The sequence below is a fragment of the Panthera pardus genome, unplaced genomic scaffold, assembly GCF_024362965.1.
Source record: "Panthera pardus isolate Hobbes unplaced genomic scaffold, ASM2436296v1 HiC_scaffold_24, whole genome shotgun sequence".
NCBI classification, from domain to species: Eukaryota; Metazoa; Chordata; class Mammalia; order Carnivora; family Felidae; genus Panthera; species Panthera pardus.
Window position 1 is genome coordinate 2,805,088 of NW_026526810.1, and position 23,926 is coordinate 2,829,013.

The 23,926-nt window shown below is 42.0% G+C and overlaps 1 protein-coding gene across 3 annotated transcripts in view; it reads left to right on the forward strand.

The window, feature by feature from the left end:
- Positions 1–428: 428 nt before the first annotated feature.
- SV2B (synaptic vesicle glycoprotein 2B) overlaps positions 429–23,926 on the forward strand; it is a 220,326-nt gene continuing 196,828 nt past the window's right edge. The window contains exon 1 of one of the 3 annotated variants that reach the window (XM_053888751.1): positions 429–452. The gene's annotated coding sequence lies outside the window, so the exon portion shown is untranslated. Of the gene's footprint in view, positions 453–22,942; positions 23,058–23,685; positions 23,797–23,926 lie in introns of those variants that run through there. The other 2 variants (XM_019460175.2, XM_019460174.2) reach the window with 2 other exon arrangements.

Genomic DNA, 23,926 nt, shown 5'->3' on the forward strand with positions numbered 1-23,926 from the left:
AGCTCAGGAGAAGGTGATAGTAAATAATAGTTAATGATAGTAAAAAATGGCGAGTGCCATGGGGTACATGTGCATATGTGGTGTAAATATATGACAATGTTTGGGGATGAGAGGAGAAGGTATTTTACCCACTCTGGGTGGCTTCCTTAAGCGTTGCAAATGAGCTAAGTTTTTTTTTTTAATTTTTAATGTTTTGTTTATTTTTCAGAGAGACAGAGCATGAGCAGGGGTGGGGCAGAGAGAGAGGGAGACACAGAATCTGAAGCAGCCTTCAGGCTCTGAGCTGTCAGCACAGAGCCAGACTTGGGGCTTGAACCCACCGACTGCAAGATCGTGACCTGAACTGAAGTCAGCCACTCAACCGACTGAGTCACCCAGGCGCTCCACAAATGAGCTGAGTTTTTAACAATGACAAGAATTCACCCAGGTGAATAGTAGGCTGAGGAAGCCAGGTAAGTGAATTTTTTAAATAAGTGAAATTTACTTACCTCTTTTAAGTCACAAAACTTTTTTTTTTTAAATTTTTTGTAATGTTTATTTATTTTTGAGAGAGACAGAGATAGACTGTGAGTCAGGGAGGGGCAGAGAGCAAGGGAGACACAGAATCAAGCAGGCTCCAGGCTCCCAGCTGACAGCACAGAACCCAACGCGGGACTAGAACCCATGAACCATGGGATCGTGGCCTGAGCAAAGTTGGACGCTTAACCAACTGAGCCTCCTATACAAGCTAACCTTTGTCCCATTCCTTCTAAGATAGGATTCTTTGACCATAGTCAGATCGGTAAGATGTGGCTTCCCCAGTGATTGACATACGGTGGGTTCTGCTCTACATAGAAATTATACCTGTGAATTTCTGTTCTCTTTTCAAGAAGAACACAAGACTTTGAGACCAAAATGAGCATAATAACTAAGGAGGAGCTTGGTACCTCCTGCCAATCCAGTTCTTATTTTTTCCTACATCAGTGCACCTTGAATTTTTATTAGCCATCCAGTGCCGTGCCTGGTTCCACACCCCAGCTTCTCATAGGCTGACCTCTACTTAGGACGCTTAGCTGGCTTCCTGAAAAATGTAGCTTTTGATTTTTTTTAAATTAGAAAAATGTTTTCAAGAAAGTAAATATTGAACATAACTGCAGCATATGAAAAGTGAGCGTCTCTGCTTGAAGCAAGGTGTGTGTGTGTGTATATGTACTGAAACATCCAGAGCAAAACCCCTTAGCCTGCCTTCCTCCTGGAGGACCTGAATACAGTTGACACACTATTGACTCAGAACAGAGAACTGTGACAGAGGAAAGGACTTGCAGACGGTTTAATTAAATTGTCTAAACCTCTCATTTTAGAAATAAGAACTCTAAGAATTGTCAAGGCATTGTAACTTGTCTTCTTTCGGGGAATGGGACTAAATGATTTCTCAGGCATTTCTAAAATTTCTGATGATATCATCCCATTACAGTGCTTTTTCCCAGAAAGGAACTTGTGACATGTTGGCACTGTCTTGGGCTTCCACTCAAGAAAACGTAGTGATATGATGACAGGTATGCAGTTTATTATGGTTGGAGTATATTCTGTACATGCCACACTGTGAAAGCATTTTCTTTTTTTTTTTTTTTTTAATGTTTATTTATATTTGAGAGAGAGAGAGAGAGAGAGAGAGAGAGAATGGGGGAGGGGCAGACAGAGAGGGAAACGCAGAATCTGAAGCAGGCTCCAGGCTCTGAGCTGTCAGTACAGAGCCCCACACGGGGCTTGAACTCATGAGCAATGAGATCATGACCTGAGTCGAAGGCAGACGCTAAACTGATTGAGCAACCCAGGCGCCCCTGTGAAAACATTTTCTATTCATTATCTTAAACATTTTTTAAATTGTCGTAAACTATATTTTATGCATATAAAATTTACCATTTTGACCACTTTTTAAAAAAGATTTAAAGAATGCTTTTTATTTATTTGTGTGTGTGTGGGGGGGAAGGAGCAGAGAGGGGGAGAGAGAGAGAGAGGGAGAATCCCAAGTAGGCTCCTTGCTGTCAGTGCAGAACCTGATGTGGGGCTCCATCCCACAAGCTGTGAGGTCATGACCTGAGTTGAAATCCAGAGTCAGACGCTCAACTGACTGAGCCACCTGGCGCCCTTACCATCTAAACCATTTTTTTTTCCAATATATGAAATTTATTGTCCAATTGGTTTCCATACAACACCCAGTGCTCATCCCAAAAGGTGCCCTCCTCAATACCCATCCCCCACCCTCCCCTCCCTCCCACCCCCCATCAACCCTCAGTTTGTTCTCAGTTTTTAACAGTCTCTTACGCTTTGGCTCTCTCCCACTCTAACCTCTTTTTTTTTTTTTCCTTCCCCTCCCCATGGGTTTCTGTTAAGTTTCTCAGGATCCACATAAGAGTGAAACCATATGGTATCTGTCTTTCTCTGTATGGCTTATTTCACTTAGCATCACACTCTCCATTTTTAAGTGTGTAGTTCAGTGCCATTTGGTACATTCCTGTTGTTGGGCGACCATCTCTACCATCCATCCCCAGAACTCCCTATATTTTGCAAAACCGAAATTCTACTCACTCGACAACTCTTATCCTCCTCCCCCAGCCCTTGGCAGCCACCATCCTACTTTCTGTCTCTACAAATGTGACTGCTCTAGGTACCTCCTATAAGTAGAATCATATACTCTTTGTCCCTTGGGGACTGGCTTATTTCACTTAATGTAATGTCCTCAGGTTCATCCGTGTTGTAGCATGAGTCAGCATTTCCTTCTTTTTTTAAAAATAATTTATATATATTTTTTAGTTTACATCCAAGTTAGTTAGCATATAGGGCCACAATGATTTCAGGAGTAGATTCCTTAGTGCCTCTTACCCATGTAGCCCATCCCCCTTCCCACGACCCCTCCAGCAACCCTCTGTTTGTTTTCCATATTTAAGAGTCTCTTATGTTTTATCTCCCTCCCTGTTTTTATATTATTTTTTCTTCCCTTATGTTCATCCGTTTTGTCTCTTAAAGTCCTCATATGAGTGAACTCATATAATCTTTGTCTTTCTCTGACTAATTTCACTTAACATAATACCCTCTAGTTCCATCACGTAGTTGCAAATGGCAAGATTTCATTCTTTTTGATTGCTGAGTAATACTCCATTGTATGTATATACCACATCTTCTTTATCCATTCATGCATCGATGGACATTTGGGCTCTTTCCATATGTTAGTTATTATTGATAGTGCTGCTATAAACATTGGGGTGCATGTGCCCCTTTGAAACACCACACCTGTATCCCTTGGATAAATACCTAGTAGTGCAATTGCTGGGTCGTAGAGTAGTTCTATTTTTAATTTTCTGAGGAACCTCCATACTGTTTTCCACAGTGGCTGCACCAGTTTGCATTCCCACCAGCAGCGCAAAAGAGATCCTTTTTCTCCGCACCCTCCCCAACATCTGTTGTTGCCTGAGTTGTTAATGTTAGCCATCCTGACAGGTGTGAGGTGATATCTTGTTGTGGTTTTGATTTGTATTTCCCTGATGATGAGTCATGTTGAGCATTTTTTCATGTGTCAGTTGGCCATCTGGATGTCTTCTTTGGAGAAGTGTCGATTCATGTCTTTTGCCCATTTCTTCACTGGATTATTTGTTTTTTGGGTGTGGAGTTTGATAAGTTCTTTGTAGATTTGGATACTAACCCTTTATCTGATATGTCATTTGCAGATATCTTCTCCCATTCTGTCGGTTCACCTTTTAGTTTTGCTGATTGTTTCCTTTGCTGTGCAGAAGCTTTTTATTTTGATGAGGTCCCGATAGTTCATTTTTGCTTTTGTTTCCCTTGCCTCTGGAGACATGGTGAGTAAGAAGTTGCTGTGGCCAAGATCAAAAAGGTTTTTGCCTGCTTTCTCCTCGAGGATTTTGATGTCTTCCTGTCTTACATTGAGGTCTTTCATCCATTTTGAGTTTATTTTTGTGTACGGTGTAAGAAAGTGGTCCAGGTTCATTCTTCTGCATGTCGCTGTCCAGTTTTCCCAGCACCACTTGCTGAAGAGACTGTCTTTATTCGATTGGATATTCTTTCCTGCTTTGTCAAAGATTAGTTGGCCATATGTTTGTGGGTCCATTTCTGGGTTCTCTATTCTGTTCCATTGATCTGAGTGTCTGTTCTTGTGCCAGTACCATACTGTCTTGATGATTACAGCTTTGTAATACAGCTTGAAGTCTGGGATTGTGATGCCTCCAGCTTTGGTTTTGTTTTTTAAGATTGCTTTGGCTATTCAGGGTCTTCACTGTTTCCATACAAATTTTAGGATTATTTGTTCTAGCTCTGTGAAGAATGATGGTGTTATTTTGATATGTAGATTGCTTTGGGTAGTATCGACATTTTAACAATATTTGTTCTTCCTATCCAGGAGCATGGAATATTTTTCCATTTTTTTGTTTCTTCAATTTCTTTCATAAGCTTTCTATAGTTTTCAGTGTGCAGATTTTTCACCTCTTTGGTGAGATTTATTCCTAGGTATTTTATGGTTTTTGGTGCAATTGTAAATGGGATCGATTCCTTGGTTTCTCTTTCTGTTGCTTCATTGTTGGTATATAGGAATGCAACCAATTTCTGTGCATTGATTTTATATCCTGCAACTTTGCTGAATTCATGAATCAGTTCTAGCAGTTTCTTGGTGGAATCTTTCGGGTTTTCCATATAGATTATCATGTCATCTGCGAAGAGTGAAAGTTTGGCCTCCTCATGGCCGATTTGGATGCCTTTTCTTCTTTGTGTTATCTAATTTCTGAGGCTAAGACTTCCAATACTATGCTGAATAACAGTGGTGAGAGTGGACATCCCTGTCTTGTTCCTGACCTTAGGGGAAAGCTCTCAGGTTTTCTCCACTGAGGGTGATATTAGCATTGGGTGTTTCATGTATGGCTTTTATGATCTCAAGGTATGCTCCTTCTATCCCTACTTTCTTGAGGGTTTTTATCAAGAAAGGATGCTGTATTTTGTCAAATCCTTTCTCTGTTATCGATTGAAAGGATCATGTGGTTCTTATCTTTTCTTTTATTTATGTGATGTATCACATTGATTGTTTTGTGGATATTAAACCAGCCCCACATCCCAGGTATAAATCCAACTTGGTCATGGTGAATAATTTTTTTAATGTATTATTGGATCCGGTTGGCTAATATCTTGTTGAGGATTTTTGCATCCATGTTCATCAGGGAAATTGGTCTATAGGTCTCCTTTTTACTGGGGTGTTTGTCTGGTTTTGGAATCAAGGTAATGCTGGCTTCATAGAAAGAATTTGGAAGTTTTCCTTCTATTTCTGTTTTCTGGAACAGCTTCAAGATTCAAGAGAATATGTGTTAACTCTTTGTTAAGTATTTGATAGAATTCCCCTGGAAAGCCATCTGGCCCTGAACTCTTGTATTTTTTTTTTTTTTTTTTGTGGCAGATTTTTTATTACTAATTCGGTTTCTTTACTGGTTATGGGTGTGTTCAAATTTTCTATTTCTTCCTGTTTCAGTTTTGGTAGTGTATATGTTTCTAGGAATTTGTCCATTTCTTCCAGATTGCCCATTTTATTGGCATATAATTGCTGATAGTATTGTCTTATATTGTTTGTATTTCTGTTGTGTTGGGTTGTGATCTCTCCTCTTTCATTCTTGATATTATTTATTTGGGTCCTTTTCTTTTTCTGTTTGATCAAACTGGCTAGTGGTTTATCAATTTTGTTAATTCTTTCAAAGAACCAGCTCCTGGTTTCATTGATCTGTTCTGTTTTTGTTTTGTTTTGTTTTGTTTTTTTGTTGCCGATAGCATTGATTTCTGCTCTAATCTTTATTATTTCCTGTCTTCTGCTGGTTTTGGGTGGTATTTGCTGTTCTTTTTCCAGCTCTTTAAGGTGTGAGGTTAGGTTATGCATCTGAGACCTCTCTTCCTTCTTTAGGAAGCCTGGATTGCTATATACTTCCCCCTTGTGACCACCTTTGCTGTATCCCAGAGGTTTTGGGCTGTGGTGTTATCATTTCCATTGGCTTCCATGTACTTTTTAATTTCCTCTTTAACTTCTTGATTAGCCCATTCATTCTTTAGTAGGATGGTCTTTAGTCTCCAAGTATTTCTTATCTTTCCACATTTTTTCTTGTGGTTGATTTCGAGTTTCATAGTATTGTGGTCTGAAAATATGCACGGTATGATCTCAATCTTTTTGTACCCGTTGAAGGCTGATTTGTGTCCCAGTATGTGATCTATTCTGGAGAATGTTCCATGTGCACTGGAGAAGAATGTGTATTTGCTGCTTTCAGATGAAATGTTCTGAATATATCTTTTAAGTCCATCTGGTCCAGTGTGTCATTTAAAGCCATTGTTTCCTTGTTGATTTTCTGTTTAGATGATCTGTCCATTGTTGTAAGTGGGGCTTTGAAGTCCCCTACTAATATGGTATTATTATCAATGAATTTCTTTATGTTTGTAATTAATTGATTTATATATTTGGGTGCTCTCACATTTGGAGCATAAATGTTTACAATTGTTAGGTCTTCTTGGTGGAAAGACCCCTTGATTATGATATAATGCCCTTCTTCATCTCTTGTTACACTCTTTATTTTGAAGTCTAGATTGTCTGATATAAATATGGTTATTCTGGCTTTTTTTTGGCGACCTTTAGCATGATAGATGGTTCTCCATCTCCTTACTTTCAATCTGAAGGTGTCTTTAGGTCTCAAGTGGGTCTCTTGTAAATAGCACATAGATGGATCTTGTTTTCTTATCCATTCTGTTATCCGATGACTTTTGATTGGAGCGTTTAGTTCACTGAAGTTTAGAGTGAGTACTGAAAGATAGGAATTTATTGCCATCATGTTGCTTGTAGAGTTGGGAGTTTCTGGTGTTCTCTGGTCCTTTCTAGTCTTTCTTGCTTTAGGTTTTTGTTGTTGTTGTTGTTGTTGTTGTTGTTGTTGTTGTTGTTTTCTCCCCTCAGAGAGTCCCCCTTAAAATTTCTTGCAGGGCTGGTTTAGTGGTCACAAACTCCTTTAACTTTTGTTTTCTGGAAAACATTTTATCTCTCCTTCTATTTTGAATGACAACCTTGCTGGATAAAGAATTCTTGGCTACATATTTTTCTGATTCAGCACATTGAATATATCCTGCCACTCCTTTCTGGCCTGCCAAGTTTCTGTGGATAGGTCTGCTGCGAACCTGGTCTGTCTTCCCTTGTAGGTTAGGGACTTTTTTTCCCTTGCCGCTTTCATGATTCTTTCCTTGCCTGAGTATTTTGTGAATTTGACTGTGATATGCCTTATTGATGGTGGGTTTTTTTTTAAATCTAATGAGAGTCCTCTGTGCTTCCTGGATTTTGATGTCTGTGTCTTTCCCCAGGTTAGGATTCTGCTATGATATGCTCACATAACCCTTCTACCCCTTTTTCTCTCTCTTCTTCTTCTGGGACCCCTATGATTCTGATGTTGTTGCTTTTTAATGAGTCACTGATTTCTAATTCTTTAATCGTGCTTTTTGCCTTAGTCTCCCCTTTTTTTTTCTCCATTATTCTCCATAAGTTTGTCTTCTATATTGCTGATTCATTTTTCTGCCTCATCCATCCTTGCCACCGTGGCATCCATTCAAGATTGCAGCTTATTATAGCATTTTTTATTTCATCCTGACTAGCTTTTTCTTCTTTTATCTCCAGAGAAAGGGATTCTAATCTATTTTCTATCCTAGCTAGTATTCTTATTATTTTGATTCTAAATTCTGGTTCAGACATCTTGCTTGTATCTTGTGTTGATTAAGTCCCTGGCTGTCATTTCTTCCAGTTCTTTCTTTGGGGTGAATTCCTTTGTTCCATCATTTTGAGGGAAGAAAAGCAATTAATAAGGTAAAAAAATTAAAATTAAAAAGTAAAAACAACACAAAAGATTAAGTAAATGATGCTAGATCCTAGGTGTGTTTTGGTCTGGTTGTGGAAAGGAGCTTGATAGATTAGAGAAAAAAGGGAAAGATAAGAAAAGAAAAAAAAAAGGAAAACGTTTAAAAATTTGAAAAAATGAATACAGTGAGATAGAATAAATTGGAATGATGGAAGTAAAATTTGAAAAATTTACAAAAATAAAAAATATTGTAGAGAAAAAAATTAAAGAAAAGTATTTTTAATAAAAATGGAAAATAAAAATAATTTTTTCTCTTTCTGTATTCAAGAATAAGGAAAGAAAAGGAAAAGAAAAAAATGGAATAGATGGACCAGTGAACAGACTGAAATACGATTCAAATTACATCGATTTCCCCTAGAAGCCAAACTATGAAGCCCTTTAGAGTCCAGAAACTAAGCAGGCAGAGAGATTTGTGTTCCTGAAGAGGTTGGCCCAGTTGGGCGGGGCCTAGTGTAACAGCTCCATTCTCCACTAGATGGCGCTGCTTAGCTTACTGGGGTGAATTGTGGCGCTTGTAGGTGCTAATGAGCATGCGCGGGAGTGGTGAAAAAGGTGTCACCCAGCTACCAGACTCTAGTATCACAACTCCGTTCTCCCCACCAGCAGTCGCACACCTGTCCTGTCTCCAGCTTCTGCCACTGCCTGCTTTGACACCGTCTGTGACCAAGCCATCAGGTTGCCTGGCGGCGCCTCCCTCCTGAGTTTCTCTGGGATGCGGCTGTGTTTCCCGACCCCTCACTTCTGAGGGACCGTGGCTTTGACCCGCTCCGCCCCTCTGCGGGAGGGTCTCACTGAATACTGGCCGGGTGCCGGCCGCAGTCAGGAACATGCACGGAGACCGTGCTGCTGCCCATGCCCAGAGACTGGCTGGGTGCTAGCCTGCCCCAGAAAAAGTTCATGCAATCGTGTAGCGGCAGCGTTTTCAGGGATTATGGAAAATCACAACACACATGTGGTGCCACGTTTCCCATTTTATGTCCTTGTTCCAGCACCAGTGAATGTGGTTGTTCTCCTGGGTCTGCTGGGACCGTTGCCTGTGGGATGGTCACACAGCCTCTACCAAGGGCCTCCCAGCAGGGGGACCTCCTCTCCCTGTGTGGCCTATGGACCCTCAGGACCTCGCTCTCCGTTCCTGGGGATTCACCCTTCCCACCAGAGCTCTGCTAGTTAATGAGCTGTGGAGTTTCAGACTCTTTGGCCCCCCTGTTCATAGAGTCTTAATGGAATTTAAACTCTCTCCTTTCTCCTTTCTCCATTTTTTTGTTCAGTCCCTTGAATACTCTTTCTTTTCTCTCCAGCTGCCTTGAGGGGAGGGATGCTTTCCCGTATTTCCACCCCCACCTGCCGTCTCCATCCTCTCTCCACAAGCAGAAACAGCTCCCTGCCCTCCGTAGCTTCTCTCTCCCCCAGTTCACCTCTCTGCAACACATACCCGCCAAGTTCTGTGGTTCAGGTTGTGCAGATTGTTGTGTTAATCCTCAAATCAGGTTTCTAGGTGTGCAGGATGGTTTAGTGTTGATCTGGCTGCATTTCAGGGACGAGAGATGCAAAAACAACTTCCAGGCTCTTCTGCCATCTTGGCCTCTACAGAGCATTTCCTTCTCTTTAAAGGCTGACTGATAGTCCATTGTATGTGTAAATCACCTTCTGTTTATCCACTCATCCATTGATGGACACTGGGCTGCTTTCACTGCTTGCCTATTGTAAATAATGCCGGTATAACTTGGGTCTTAAAATATATCTTCAAGTCCCTCCTTCCATTTCTTTTTGGGCATATGCCCATAGGTCAAATTGCTGGATCAAATGTTAATGCTGTTTCTTTTTTAATTTTAATTTATTTCATTTCATTTCATTTCATTTCATTTCATTTCATTTCAGAGAGAGAGCATGAGAGTGGAGGAGAGGGGCAGAGGGAGAGAGAGAGATAGAATCTCAAGCAGGGTCCATGCTCAGTGCAGAGCCCGACACAAGGCTGTATCCCACAACCCTGGGATCATGACCTGAGCCGAAATCAAGAGTCTGATGCTCAAATGACTGAGCCACCCAAGTGGTGGCTTATTTTTTATTTTTTGAAGAACAACTGTTTTCGATAGAAGCAGCACCATTTTACAGTTCTACCAACAGGGTGTAAGGGTTCTAATTTTTCTACATCTTTGTCAATACTTCTTGTCTCTTGTTTTCCTTTCCTTTCCTTTCTGTCCTTTTCTTTTCTTTTCTTTTCTTTTCTTTTCTTTTCTTTTCTTTTCTTTTCTTTTTTTCCCTCACCTCCCTCCCTCTTTTCCTTCCTTCCTTCCTTCCTTCCTTCCTTCCTTCCTTCCTTCCTTCCTTCCTTCCCCATCGTAATGAATGTGAGGTGGCATCCCATTGTGGTATTTATTTGCATTTCTTTAGTGATGAGTGATGTTGAGCATCTTTTTATGTGCTTGCTGGCATTTGCATATTTTTTTGGGGGAAGGATCTATTCAAGTTCTTTGTCCATTTTTAAAATTAGGTTGTTGGTTTTTGTTGCTGAGTTGTAGGAGTTCTATATATATATTTTTGATATTACCCATTCTGTAATATAGGACTTGCAAATATTTTCTCCCATTCTGTGGGTTGCTTTTCACTCCATTGATTATGTTCTTTGATGCACGAAAGCTTGTAATTTTGATGGAGTCCAATTTATCTATTTTTGTTTTTGTTTCCTGTCCTTTTGGTGTCGTATAAAAAAGCAATGCCAAATCCAATGTCATGCAGATTTCCTCTTACGTGTTCTTCTAAGAGTTTTATATTTCAGCTCTAGTATTTAGGTCGTTGTTCTATTTTGAATTAATTTTTGAATATGGTATAAAGTTGCACTTCATTCTTTTTCATGTGACTGTCCAGTTTTCCCAATGCCATTTGTTGAAGTGATGTGCCTTTCATAAAGCTATAAATCTAGATACTAGGCAGAGATGGACCAGAGCTTCGGTTCCCTGATTTCCTTAGTTTTTAGGATTCTTCCTGATAGTCTTTGTCAGTGCCCCATTGCCTACCATCCTCGATAATTGGGGCATAAGTGCCTAGAGGTGTTATAGATACTCTCAGAGTATACTTGAATTTTATTTATTTATTTACTTACTTAAATTCAAGTTAGTTAACATACACTATAGTATTGGTTTCAGGAGTAGAACCCAGTGATTCATCACTTACGTATAACACCCAGTGCTCATCCCACTGAGTGCCCTCCTTAATACCTATCTCCATTTAGCTCATCCCCCCACCCACCTCCCCTTCAGCAACCCTCAGTTTCTTCTCTGTATTTAAGAGTCTCTTCATGGTGCCTGGGTGGCTCAGTAGGTTAAGTGTCTGGCTATAGCCCAGATCATGATCTCATTCGTGGTTGTGTTTGCACCCTGCGTCGGGCTCTGTGCTGACAGCTCAGAGCCTGGAGCCTGCTTCCGATTCTGTGTCTCCCTCCCTCTCTCTTCTTGCCCCACTTACACTCTATCTGTCTCTTTCTCAAAAATAAATAACCATTGAAAAAAAGTTTAAGAGTCTCTCATGGTTTGCCTCCCTCTATGTTTTTATCTTGTTTTTCCTTCCTTTCCCCTATGTTTATCCATTGTATTTCTTTAATTCCACATTTGAATGAAATCATATATTTGTCTTTCTCTGACTGATTTATTTCTCTTAGCATAATATACTCTAGTTCCATCTACATTGTTGCAAATTGCAAGATTTCATTCTTTTTGATTGCTGAGTAATATTCCATTGTATACTTTTCATTTCATTTTATTAAGTTTATTTATTTATTTTGATAGAGAAACAAAGTGTGTGATCAGGGGAGGGGGAGAGAGAGAGGGAGACAGAGAATCCCAAGCAGGCTTCAAGTTACCAGTGTAGAACCTGAAGTGGGGCTCGAACCCATGAACTGTGAGATCATGACCTGAGCTAAAACTAGGAGTCAGGTGCTCAACTGACTGAGCCACCCAGCTGCCCCTATACTTGCATTTTAAAGGAAGAAATTATTGGGGCACCTGGGTGGCTCATTTGGCTAAGCATCCAACTCTTGGTTTTAGCTCGGGTCATGATCTCACGGTGTGTGAGTTTGAGCCCCACATTGGGCTCTGCACTGCCAGTATGGAGCCTGCTTGGGATTCTTTCTCTTTCCCTCTCTCTCTGCCCCTCCCCTGCTCACTCTCTGTCTCTCAAATGAGTAAACTAAAAAAAATATTTAAAGGAAGAATTTGTTGTCCTTTTTTTTTTTTTTCTTTTCGGAGAGAGAGAGCAAGAGGCAGAGGGAAAGAGAGAATCTTAGGCAGACTCCACGCCCAGCATGGAGTCCAATGCCTGGCTCAGTCTGATGGCTGTGAGGCTCAGCTGTGAGTTGGAGGCTCAATTGGCTGAGCCACCCAGGTGCCCCTCCAATGTTTTAAACCAGGAGGCCATACAGTGCTCTCTGCTCAACTGGTCGTCCAGCTGCTCCTCTACTTTACTGTTCCACTGAGTGTGGAAAGGAGACCAACCAAATCACAAAGATTTGGCCTCACGGTCAAATGTGATTCATACTTTACTTCATACACTTGTCCTTTACTAAACCCTGGGGCTCCTTAAGAACCAAGCATCTCTCTCAGGGAAAGAAAAGGGGCTTGTTTAAGAAAGTGTAAATATTTGGAAATATGAATGATGAAACGATTAATGTGAGGAGTCTGGACTTAGTAAACTTCACTAAATTTTTTTTTTAATGTTTATTTATTTTTGAGAGAGAGAGAGAGAGAATGACCTGAGAGGGACAGAGAGAGAGGGAGACACAGAATCCAAAGCAGGCTCCAGGCTCTGAGCTGTCAGCACAGAGCCTGACGTGAGGCTTGAACCCACGAACCATGAGATCATGACCTGAGCTGAAGTTGGATGCCTAACCGACTGAGCCAGCCAGGCGCCCTAGTTAACTTCATTTCTGAACTACATTCTATCTAACAAGACTCCCTTTGATCCTGGTTCTAGTTTGATTCATATCTAAATGCCTTCTTTCTAGTTTTCTTTGCAGGAGTCGGTATTTAATGTATTCCAGAGGGAAAGGTTTAATAAACTAAGGAGTAGACATATTTTAAAATCACTTTCAAAATGTGTTAAACAGGACAAATTTCATTCAGTGCAACCCGATATATTTTGGGTCCCACAGGGTCCAGCCTTTGCAAGGTGTTAAATTTAAAGAAACACAACCCAGTGACTTAAAGTAGTTAAAAATAATTCCAATATTATCAATCATATGCCTATTGTTTAACATTAAAGTAGATTCAGTTCATAACCCACATTTCTTTAAATCTCTGCCTCTTTCATGTACTTGCCCCCCATCCCCACCCCCAATCAAATGTCCTGTCTAACACTCACCCAGTGCTCTTTTCTATGTTATTTCTTTCTCTGTCCATCTGGAGTTCATTTTTCCTTCTCAGCCATCTGCCTCCTCAAAGATTTTACTGACATGCCCAATAAAGGGGATGGGAATGGATACCTCTCACCACTCTTGTCCGGCCACCATCATTTCTAGCCCAAATTACTGCCTTGACATCTAAACTGGTTTCCTTGCTTCCACTCCTGTCCCTTACAGTCTGTCCTTAATACAGAAGCCAAATGAGCCTTTAAAACTATGTCAGTCTTGGGGTGCCTGGGTGGTTCAGTTGGTTAAGCATCTGACTTCGGTTCAGGTCATGATCTTGCATTTTGTGAGTTCGAGCCCCGCGTCGGGCTCTGTGCTGACAGCTCAGAGCCTGGAGCCTGCTTCGGATTCTGTGTCTCTCTCTCTCTCTGTCCCTCCACCACTCATGCTCTGTCTCTCTCTCTCAAAAATAAAATAAAACATTAAAAAAATTTTTAAAAAACTGTCCATCTTACCTTCCCCCCTTCCTATTTATTTATTTACTGTCTGTTTCCCTTACCAGACTGTAAGCACCTTGATAGTGGGGAATTTTGTCTGTGTTTCCCTGTTGTATCGTCAGTGACAACAACTGGAACATGAGAGGCACCCTAAATTTATTGAATGAAAAACTGAGCTGATTAATGACTTTTTTTGCTTCTTTTGTCCATATTATTTCTTCTGTATGGAATGCCCTCTGTAAAAGTTGGCAGGATTTTAGCTTCAGATTACAGAAAAGACAACATGCTTTAGTTTTTATAAAAAATAGCAATTTTGAACATGGACAACACAGTACCATTAAGGCTTTGCAACAAATCTTCTGTCTCAAGGAAAACAAATTCTGTATTTCTGGCTGCCTTCCTCCAGCTACGTCCCGTGTCACAGTTCACACATGATATATGTATACGTTTCCCCTAGTAGTCTCCTTTTAAGAAAGGGGAGAGGGTTAAAAGGAATGAAGTGGCTTCGACAATAAGGAAGTTATTGTCCTCACATAACTGGAGCTACAGAGGTAGCCAAATTCTAGCAGCTGGATAATGACCTTGGGCTTGCAAGTGCTTTTTATTTCTCTCTGTGACATCTGGTACTATTGTGTAGATACTTCATTCCACCTCCGATCTAGCCATTCGTGCAGGGGTAAGCTCTGCACAGCTGTATCGGCACCTTGCTTCAGCTGCCATGTTTTTCACTTTCTGCCCCAGGCCTTTTCCGATACCCGTTTCCCGGCTCTTGTGGGAACGAACGGAAGGGCCAGCTGGACGCTGGTGCACATGCAAATCTGCAAGTATGAAGAAGGTAACATTTGACCAATGGGAGATGAAAACTGGCAGAAACATGTTTCACTCTTCCACATATCCAGTGGTGACATTTCTGAGTTATAGTCTATAGAATTCTTCAGAGTTTCCCAGTAGCAGAAGCGTCCATCTATCAACAGTAGTGACTAGTTTGGTAATGTGCCCTTGTATTTAGTTTCCTTTTCTCCTTGTTTTGCTCCTCAGAGTCTCCCCAGTCTTGTTCCCGGGGGTCACTCTGGGTAGACTAGGTGCTTACGAACCCCTGCCTCAGGCTCACTCAGGATGGATTCTGTGACTGGATCACTCACTAGTCAGATGGTGGCGAGGACCCCGTTGTTGGTGGAAAGGAGGGTGGTTCAAAGCCCCGGCCTGAACTACGATTACAACTGATGACTTCCTATGGTGGAGAGTTAGGTGAAAAGCAGGTGGAAGGTGAAATCCTGGCTGAGGAGTGGGCAACTCAGATGAAAACCATGACCATCAGGTTAATGCTCGTCCTCTTCATGGTTGTGAAATGACTGCCAGTAGCAAGCAGGGCTACTTATTTCGTTTTTCATGTCCAGGAGAAGAGAAAGAGTAGTTTTCTCTTCAGTGTGATCTCGTGGACTTTCTTGAACCAATTTCTGTTGCAAAGAAATGCTATTAGGCTTGAGTTTCTGAGTGAGTCATGGACCAGAGCACTGGAAATACTGGAATTACTGACCTCACTAACCAGTCATGGGCCACTCATGGGGTTCCATCTTCTCCATACTTTTCCAAACTTCACAGTTGCTTAAGAAGACTGGACTGGATGCTAGGGAACCAACTACAGTGTCAATCTTCTGGTCCCCCTGAAGAACTCATCCTTCTTCAAGACTGTTAAAACATCACCTCTTTTGTGAAGTCTTCCATGAGGCAGGCTTGTTTCCTCTGTGATGTATCTGAACATAAATATGGTAGTGGTTTTGAAAGCACAGGTTCTGAAGCTAATTCGTTCAATCTCCTAGCTCTATGACCTTGGAAAACTTGTTTGAACTGTGTATCGGTACTCTCACAAATAAAAAAGTACTTCAGAGAGTTGCTCTGAAGATTGAGTTAGAACACGTACGTGGCCTAGCATAGTGCCTGGTAAATAGTAAGTACTCAATAATGTCAGCTATTATTAATACGGTTGTACATATAGGTGTATATTTTAATACATTTTTTAATGTTTATTTTTGAGAGAGAAAGAGAGAAAGTGTGAGTGGGGGAGGGGCAGAGAAAGAGAGAGACAATCCCAAGCAGGTTTCATGCCCAGTGCAGATCCTGGCTCAGGGCTCATTCCCACGACCAGATCACAACCTGAGTGGATATCAAGGTTCAGACACCAACCCACTGAGCCACCCAGCTACCCCTGCTCATGCATTTTGAAACATATCTTACCTTTATATATCTGTTACGGGATTTCACTTCTAGTCGTCTCTGTGTCTCCATTGTTTGAAGTTAATATACTTCTCTTGAATGAATGAATGAACAAATAGTACAGAATACATGTCATAGACATATCGGGAAGGAGAGATTGCTGTGGAGAGCTGGCAGAGGTAATAGGGTGGTTTCGTCAGATTTATTGGAGGAGATAGAATCTCAGCAGGAACTTGAAAGAGAAATTGGCTTTTTATAGGGCTGAGGACTGAAAATTGTTATGAGGAATTTATGTGTGCAAGGATGCAGAAGAGAAAGTAAGTACCAAATATTTGAAGGGATGGACCAATTTGGGTAGAATGGGGGTGGGGGGGTTGGAAGTGACAAGGGATAAGACAGGACAGCTGGAATGGAACCAAAGTGAAGAGGAGCCAAGACTTCCAAGGGAAGAAGGGCGATTTTATGGAACCAGCCCAGGCTTTGAACTATCTCATGATTTAACTCTTAGCCCCACCATTTCCTGTTTGTGTGGCTTTAGGCAAACCACCTCACCACTCTAAGCTTGTTTTTTATCTATAAAATAAAAATAATGTGCATAACTTGCAGTGTGTTTATGAAGATTAGCAAAAATTTTCATTCAATACCTTTTAAGTGGTAAACACATGTAAAGATAGCTGTTAAGTTGATTGTTATACTGGCAGGTAGAGTTAAAGGCCTTTTGTGAATACACAAAGAGTGGAATTTTAACATCATTTGATGGTAGCATAATTGAAGCATCAGAATTTATAGAGTGATAATCCAGGAAATGAACCGACGAGTCTAGCAGACATCCCAATGCAAGGAAATCACGGCCTTCTTTGGTTGATTGGCAAGCAGCAAAAGGTAATAGGAATATTTAAAATCCTGTCATGGGATTTTGTGGGTTTCTTTTTTCCTCTTCGAGATTTGGGTTTATGATTCTGCTTTCAAGCAGACCATTGCTTTCTTTATGTAATAATAATTATTATATTATTATTATTATTATTATTATTATTATTTTTCTGCACTCTCACGCGACTCTCCTTCCTAAAAACCAACAACCCTAAGTCTGTTTAGTAAGTTGATGAACTGGATTTTATTATGGTCAAATCTGAAGTTCCTTCCTGCCAGGACAGGGAGTGGAAGAGATTCTGATTCTTTGCATCTTAAACCTTTATCTGGTTAAAACTGTAGCTAGAAGGAGTTTATCATTATCACATTATTCTTAGGCAAAGGCCCACAAAGAGTGAATGAACACTGTTAGAGAATGTGCTTGTTTCCACATCGTAACGTATGTTGTGACTTATCCTTTGTAGCCATGAACCAATAGCTGCCTGATGGCCTCTAGGCTTTCATCTGGTATTCTTTGGTTCTTTTCAAAATACAAATTGATTGTGGATTTCCAGTTTTTGCTCTAATTAATCTTAACCTTTGTTGTTCCAATCCAGCTGTTTAGGAGGTCACTTACATTCCAAACATGAGAAACATAAAATGAAGGTGTTCTCTATGATGTATTTGTATTATTGAAGGGAATTGTCACAATTAACAGTAGTATTCTGTGGGAGGAGGACATGGAAAATTTGACAGTTGTCCCTTATGTTTCCTAAAGAAAACAGAGACAAAAAAGGCTTTTGATTAAGTGAAATTTATCTCTTGGGTCTTGAGTGATAGAAAAAGGTAATTTCGTTTCTATAGAAAATTTTTGGTAAGAGATGTGCCTTGAATTTAAAGTAATTAATTTACATATCTGACTCAAAACAAATCCCAAAGGAAGGCTTAAAAAATGGTCTTCTCTTCAGATTTTCAGTCAGAAATCAGAATGTGCATTTCTTCACCTATTAGAAAAGGATATTCCCATCCATTGGAGGCAATATATCATCATGGCTAGCATCAGCCCTAGTTTGGGAATGAGAGAGCTTAGGCCCATCTCCTGGTTTCCTTATTTGCTATTATGTGATCCTTGGCAAGTTACACAGCTGAAAATGAACATGGTAACTATCTCATAAAAATGTCAGGAGGATTAAAGAGTTAGCAAATCAGTTCCTACTTCCAGTAAGATTTAATAAGTAATGGTAAGCCATTAATCTTTTGATCAACTAGAAAAGAAATTAGAAATCATATTTTAAAAGATATCTGAGGAGGGTGGAAGCAAAAAGGACTAAACGAACTTCCAGAGACAGAGGTGCTCTTTCTAGGTGAGCTGAGTTTACTTTTTTCTTCCTTAGGCAGATTTGCTGAGTCTGATCATGGGATGAGAAATAGGCAGAGAGACTATACCAGGGGAGGAAAAACCAGCAGAGATTTAGACTACCATATGGCTTGATATGCTGGTTTGAAATCTAGAGAATGCTCAAATGTCAGATATTTGCTGAGCACTGAGTTGGGGGTATATGAAGCCAGGTCCTGGAGAGGCAGATGAAATATTTTGCAGTCTCACAGTGCTTCTGAGAAAAATTTCCGTTGGAAGTGATGTCCTACAACAAACATAAGACAGATTTCATCTTTGAGACATATAAAAATGGGTGAAATTAGTCTAAGTAAAGCTACTATCCAGCTCTTTGGAAACTTAATTCCTGAATAGACCAAGGTGATCGACACCTCATCTTGTCTACCTAAGAGAGGCATGGTGAGCCATTTCTGGAGGAAAATAACAAGTTCAGTTTTCAATGGTTCCTTCACATACAATGAAAAAATCAGGATACATGCGAAGAGGCAAGAAAATTGTTAGTAATAATTTATATAAAGGAAAAGATAATTAAGGAGACTAAATTATCCACATGTTGAAGTTAGTAGAGGTTATTAGAAATACATCAAAGAAAATAGAGGAAAGGATGAACGAAATGGACAAAAATAAAACTTCAAAAAAGCCTATGCAAAGTAATCAAGTGGACATTGAAAAATGTAATATTTAGACTTGAGTTAGAACTCATTGGATGTGTTTAACAGCAAATTGGTCACAGCGGAAAACACGTTTAGTGAACTCAAAGAAAAGCCAATAGAAAATATTCAAGCTAAAGAACAGAGAGGGTAAAAAGGGAATAGAAAAAATAGAATGTAATAGAAATGTAGGAAGATACCGAAATGGTTTAATTATGCGGAACATATGTATGTGCTCTGTCTCGATGTAAGAGCATAGGAGAGTTAATAGGGCAGAAACAACATTTGAAAAGATAGAGGCTGAGAATTTGTTCGGAGATGTTCAGAGAACTACAATCAGGATAAATATAAAGAAAAAATCCATAGGAACATGATAATTAAACTTCTAAAAGAAAATATTAAAGAAGTGAAAAGAGATTACTTTCAAAGAAGTGATAACAAGACTAACAGCAGACTTTTCAATTGAAAGTGTGGCAGCAGGAAGACAATGAATGATATCTTTAAAATGATTAAACAAAAAGAGACTTTCACCTACAAAATCAATACATAGTGAAAAATAATGTTCAAAAATAAAGGTAAAATAAAGACATTTTATGCCAAGAAAAACTGAGACAGTTGGTCTCTAGCAGAACTTCACTACAAGAAATACTAAAAAGAGTTGTTCAGACTGAAGTAAAAAGATCTCCAATAGATGCACAGAACTCCAGGAAGGAATGAAAACCAGTAGCACTGGAAACTCTGTGGTCATATACATATAAAAATACCGACTTTTTAAAAGAGTAATGAGAACGATATCTTGTGGGTTTTCGTATCCAGTTGGTTTTGAAGGGCACAGGTTTGAACTGCATGGGTCTACTTATATGCAGTTCTTTGGATAAATACAAAACAGTATTGTAAATGTATTTTATCCTCCTTACGATTTTTTAGTCACCCTCCAGCTTACTTTATTGTAAGAATACGGTATATAATACATAGGACATTCAAAATGTGTATCAATCAACTATTTATGTTATCGGTAAGGCTTCTTGTAAACAGTACATTATTGGTGGTTAAGTTTTGGGAAAGTCAAAAGTGATACATGGATTTTCAACTATTTGACTTTCCCAAAACTTATTATAAACCAAAGGGTAAAAATGGTCTTTTCCATAATGTTTCTGGAACATCTGGGTCTCTATGGAGAAAAAATAAACTTTGACCTACTTCATTCCATACATGAATAGAACAGAGACCAAAATAGGAAGGGTAAAACAAAAAGTCATTTGACAATGAAACATAAAGATAATAGTTGCCTGACCCTGAGGTAGATTGGATTTCTTAAACAGGACCTCCAAAATTATGTGATTAATATTTTAATCATAAAAGAAACAACTGATACATTGTATTTCATCAAAATAAAGAAAATAAAAACATAAGCCCCAAATTGGGAGATGTTAAAACTACATATATCTAACCAAAGACTCATATTAAGTAAATAGAATGACTACAGATCAATAAGAAAAGACAAACCAACATATTGGTCAAAGGGCTTGAAATGGCACTTCACAAAAAGATATTCAAATGGCCAATGAGCCGTTTTAAAAATTTTTATTCATTTTTGAGAGAGGGAGAGCGAGACAGAGCACAAGGAGGGGAGGGACAGAGAGAGAGGGAGACAGAATCCAACGCAGGCTCCAGGCTCTGAGTTGTCAGCACAGAGCCCGACACAGGGCTTGAACCCATGTACAGTGGGATCATGACCTGACCTGAAGTCAGAGGCTTAACCGACTGAGCCACCCAGGTGCTCCACAATAAGCCGTTAAAAAGGTCAACATCATTAGTCAACAAGGAAAGGCAAATTAAAACTACACTGAAGTATCACTACACACTAGGGAGAATATGGTTAAAATTAAAAACACAATGCCACGTTATGACAAAGAAGTGGAACATCTGGCATTCTCATACTGCAGGTGGGACTGTATTGGCGCAACGTCTTTGGAAAGCTGTATGGTGGTATCTACTAAAGCAAAGCATGGACTTATCCTGTGACCTAGCAATTCTACTCCTGGTTACACACCCAACAGAAAAGTGCACACACCTGTCACACACTTTATTGGTGGTGGCTTTATTCATAACAGCTAAAAACTGGAAGCAACACAAATGTCCACCCTCCACAGAAGGGATACATAACTTGTGTTACACTCAGGCAGTGGAGCACGAGACGGCAATAAAAAAGGATGTCCTATGAATATATATAACGATATGGAGGAATCTCGGACATTATGTTGGAGTAAAAGAAGCCATACACAAAAAATACCCACTGAATGATTCCATTCCCATGTAGTTCAAGAACAGGCAATACTACTTGGTGTGGAAAGAGGTGAGAATAGCGAGTTACATCTGGGTGATGAGTGGTTATCGCTTGGGAGGGAGCACAAAGAAAGCTCTGGATGCCAGAACTGTTCGATATCTTAATCTGGATGGGGGCTGAGCAGACACTACATGCCTGGTGGCCTTTGCAACAGCAGCAAACGAGAGATCATGCTTTCCTATAGCTTATGTTCTAGTGAGGAGGACAGACATTAGGCAGCTGACTTTAGTAACGTGTTGGGTGCTGTGGTGGAGGAAGTAGTCAGTGGCTGGGTTATTGCAGGGATGAGGGAAGAATTCCCCAAAGGACAGATTGTTCAGTTGAGAACCATTAGGCATTAGGGACAGGAGAGTGGGAGACAGAACATTCCAGGCAAGCCAGAACAGCATGTGCAAAGGCCTGGGGGTGACAGCGAGACACGAAAGTTTGGTATCACGGGAGTAGGGGGAAAGGATGGGGGTGGGGTGGGGGCGGGGTGGCTGGGCTGCGAGTGGCCTTGCCCTTTGGTGACTGAATGAGATGCGTTAGAAGAGTTTCAGCTTTTCTAAGGCCACTAGGAAACCAGTGCCTGGTTGTAGGTAAGAAAGAGCCAGGATCACATTTACATTTTAAGAAATGAGTTTAGGAGGCTGAGCAGTGGGAGCTCCCGGGGTGATCCCAGTGAGGGATGCTGGGGCGGGGGGGGGGGGGGGTTGGGGGGGGCTGGAGCGGGGCGGGGACATAGGAGCTGGCCAGCTGCGCACTGACTGTAGAAATAGTGACAACGGCGGGGGCGGGGGCGGGGGGTGGGGGAACCGAGGACCTCGTGATGGTGTCTTGTGCTGGGTGGGGAAGAGGAAGTCTTTCCGGACCTGCCAGCATTTCAGCACTAGTAGGAAAGGAAAGCAGTTCCAGACCCAGGTGGCCAGGCCCCCTCTGGGAGATACGTTGTTTGATTTCACCTCTGAATTTCCAGTGTCATTTGGTTGCCTCTCCCTTCCTTCTAGAAGGAGCTTTGCTCCTGAAAAGAGACTTTCACTGCAGGGTGAAGTCTTCTGTGCATGGATGCGGGGGGGAGGGGGGTTGGAAGGAGGGAGACAGGTGGAGGGGGCCTGTTCGATGCAGCAAGCCCCCCAGCTTCTTGCTCCTTCTTCCCACTCACCAAATAGGTTCTTCTCGGTTCCCCGATGAGGTAACAAGACAGAGCGGTTTAATTGCGTCCATTATCTAAGATACTTAGGCAATGAAATTAGCAGAGGATTGCCCTTGCCAGGAATTTGAGTCCGGTCCTCTGATGCGTCCTAGTTCGGAGTTGGTGAGAGGGCATCCAGAGTACACAGCGCCCCCTCACTCCAGGCGGGGTGGAGGGAGAGCGAAGCGAGGTGACTCCCGGAATCAGTTGGCTACCAAACTCGGAACTCGAGGAATAAGAAGTTTGACATCTATCGGTCTGCAAATCCAGACAGCCTGGGGCCCCGCCGGCCCCCTTCCCAGCCAGCTTTCCCATTCACTCCGCCTGGAATCAGGAGGGATTTAGAAGCAGGGGGCTGCCTGCAGCGGATGCCGCTAATGCCCAGGCCGGGGAGAAAGCGGGTTAGGATCTGATCCCGCCGCACCGAGGAGCCCGGAGCCGCCCGCCCTCGGTTCTCGGAGTGGCGGGGGCGCGCTGCGTGCCGCGCCTGGGCAGGCGGCAGCGGCGGCGGCGGCGGCGGCGTGGGCGCCGTGATGCAGGTGTGACAGCCGCGGACTCCTGCCTCCGCCGGGATCGCCCCAGCGCCGCGGTGGCCGGAGCTGCGGGGCCGAGCCGCCAGCGCGGACGCCGCTCCGCGCGCACCCGCACCCGCGCCCGCATCCCTCCGGCCCGCGGATTTCCCACCCAGGTAGGCGACGCCGTTTCTCGCTCGGGTGCTTGCAGACCCGGCCGGGCGCCGACCCCGCGCTGCAGGGGCCTCCCCCGCTCGCCTGCGGGGCCGCAACATACCCGCTTGCTCCCTGTAAATGTTGTTGATAGTAAATGGCACCAAAGCCAGGGGAGAGTCTTGGAAAGCAGGCGCAGAGCGGCGAGGACTGCCGGCTGCCTGCGGCTGCGCGCTTCATTGAAGGTGGCATCCCCAAGGGCTGTTTTTTAAACGCGGTTTGAACTGTTAGCGCCACGCAGTTCTGCAACTTAGGCTACTGACATTTGCTAACTCCGTTTGCATAGGCTTCCCAGCCAGGGCGTTTCGTTTGAGTTCTCTTCCAAGCAGATGGGTTTTGCCTGGGGGTGGGGGGCGGTCTGTTCCTAAAGAACGGAGGAAAAACCTGCTTACACCTGGTGGCTTGGGTTGGGGTCAGTCGGTGAGTGTGTGTCTCTGCATGTGGAGGGCGCCCTCCGCGGGCGTGGGAGCCGTTTCTTAGGGAGGCAGAGAGGATTTGTTTAGAGATGGATTTTAGCGCAAGGAAAAGAACATCATTTGTTCTGCAGGGACGGGTGAGCAAACGCGTTTAGCCAGGGAGGAGCGAGGCACAGCCGTTTCTTCCGCAGACGGGTGTTAGCTGTGTCTGCTGTCCAGGGTCCAGCAGGACTGCTGAGACCCGACCCTTGAACCAATTGCAGATGCAATCTAGCTCCGTTTCAAGGTAACTTAACGTCGTTGTCTTGGGCTCTGCTAAGAGCAGCCGAGTGGGGTGGGGTGGGGTGCAAGGGGGTCCCTGCTTGTTTTCTTAAAGCCGGTTTGGGAGGTCAACGTAGGTGGCTTTGAGGTCCGAG